This window comes from Penaeus monodon, chromosome 41 (genome assembly GCF_015228065.2).
Source record: "Penaeus monodon isolate SGIC_2016 chromosome 41, NSTDA_Pmon_1, whole genome shotgun sequence".
NCBI classification, from domain to species: Eukaryota; Metazoa; Arthropoda; class Malacostraca; order Decapoda; family Penaeidae; genus Penaeus; species Penaeus monodon.
Genome location: NC_051426.1, coordinates 4,615,682 through 4,617,938, shown reverse-complemented (window position 1 = coordinate 4,617,938; position 2,257 = coordinate 4,615,682). Strand labels below are relative to the sequence as shown.

Below are 2,257 nucleotides of genomic sequence, written 5' to 3'. Positions count from 1 at the left end.
CGCAGGGGAAAACGTCTCTTTGGGAAGTGACCTTTGATCCTTTTTAAAATTGTTATTGCCAACATTATTATTATTTTTTTTTTTGTTACTTTACATGATTTTATTTTAACAATGAGCAAATTTTTTTGTCACAACTTTACTGTATTGAAGTATTCTCTTGTCTTGGGATACTTTGTAGTTCCTACATCAATTACTACAGGTATAATGCTCAGTGTAACTGTTATTTGTATTGTTATTCCCCTGTTTGTGTATATTTGTTTAAGGGTTGGATGTCATCCAAATTTCTTTGTACACGTGATTTTTTTTTTTTTTTTTGTTCTTAACATTTAGAATGCCTTTTATGCCTGCTAGTCAGTCTACGATTTCCCAGTTACTTTAAAAAAGTGAGAAAAACAAGAAAATGGGAGGCATTGTGGAAGACCAGCATAGCGAGATAGACATCTAGGAAGTGATCTGCGTCTCCCTGCATCAGATGGGACTTCAGAAAGGACACTCGGGTGCTATAGAAATGTGAGAGAGAGTGAGTGAGTGAGTGAGTGAGTGAGTGAGTGAGTGAGTGAGTGAGTGAGTGAGTGAGTGAGTGAGTGAGTGAGTGAGAGAGAGAGAGAGAGAGAGAGAGTGCTTCTTGGTATGCTGATCCCCCTTCCCCTTTTAGGCACAGGGGAAAAAGGAAGCATCGTATGCCAATTTCCCAAAATGACAAAAAAGGAGTTTGGCTCATGCTGGAGTTTTTTTGTTTTCTTTTCTTTACCATTAAGTTTGCTGCCTTTATGAGATATGTTTACGGTTATAATTTATGTGTGATTTTCTCTCCAGTGCTTTTTTGTTCCTTGGGATCTGTCCTGCAGCTTTGTTTTGGGGCCTCTGCTTTGTCCTTGAGGTTTGGGGGCTTTTGCTCATTATAGGAATGCATTTATGCACATGTGCACGTAGGCACGTGCGTGTGCACACACACATACAGATACACACACAGACACACACACACACAGACACACACACACACAGACACACACACACACAGACACACACACACACACACACACACACACACACACACACACACACACACACACACACACACACACACACACACACACACACACACACACACACACATAAATACATATACACATATACATATTTTGAAGCAGACATTACATGGTGAAGAACTGAAGATATGCTCATATCACTTTCCTCAGTGATAATCTGTCTTGATTTTAGCATATCAAACAAAATGGCAAGAACTTTATGACCACATGTATTATTTTCCTGGTATCATCTTTATCTTCTTTTAACGGTAGGTTCATGTCTGAGCCACCGTGGTCACAGCATGATACTTAATTGTAGTTTTTCATGTTGTGATGCTCTTGGAGTGAGTACGTGGTAGGGTCCCCAGTTCCTTTCCACGGAGAGTGCCGGTGTTACCTTTTTAGGTAATCATTCTCTCTATTTTATTCGGGTTTGGGACCAGCACTGACTTGGGCTGGCTTGGCCACCCAGTGGCTAGGTAGGCAATCGAGGTGAAGTTCCTTGCCTAAGGGAACAACGCGCCGGCCGGTGACTCGAACCCTTGAACTCAGATTGCCGTTGTGACAGTCTTGAGTCCGATGCTCTAACCACTCGGCCATCGCGGCCTATGATCATCTTTATACATATACTAAAAAAAGGTTATTGATATGAACACTACTTTTTTTTTTTTTTTTTTTTTCTTTGATCTGCAGATGTTTGCAAATGTAGAACCTCTTTCTCCAAGTGTAATTATCGTATTTGTGGTGGAACGTCATCTGTTCTGCCAGTTTCTTCTGCCCTGACGGAGGCTGGTCGTTGCTTTCATGTCATGAACTCCTGCGTGAAAGATCTTTTATTATTTATGTTTTAATATTTTCTCCTGTTATTGTTTTTAATTATATGGATTTTTTGTGTGATTATTACCATAATTTTCTGTTACTGTTGTAATTAGTGTTATTTTTACTATTATCATAGTTATGATTATTGCTGAAAGTATTATTATAATCATTATTAATATAAATATTATCATCATTAAAAAAAAAAAAATTATTATAAATATTTGTGATCATTTTGTTCATCTCAAAAATCATTTATCATTTTCATGATTATGATTATTGTTAAAAACATTGCAATCATTATCATTATAACCATTATCATTATTATTTTTGTTTTATGTATTCATGATCTTTTTTTTTTCTTTTTTTTATCATGTAATATTATTGTCATGATTATTATCTTGCATATACTG

General features: G+C 36.8%; 1 protein-coding gene across 1 annotated transcript in view; it reads left to right on the top strand.

The window, feature by feature from the left end:
- The window catches only part of LOC119598349 (protein EFR3 homolog B-like), a 69,843-nt gene extending 68,455 nt beyond the window's left edge, over nucleotides 1-1,388 (top strand). Inside the window, exon 20 of the mRNA XM_037948001.1 lies at nucleotides 1-1,388. This exon is cut by the window's left edge and continues 464 nt beyond it. The gene's annotated coding sequence lies outside the window, so the exon portion shown is untranslated.
- Nucleotides 1,389-2,257: the final 869 nt, after the last annotated feature.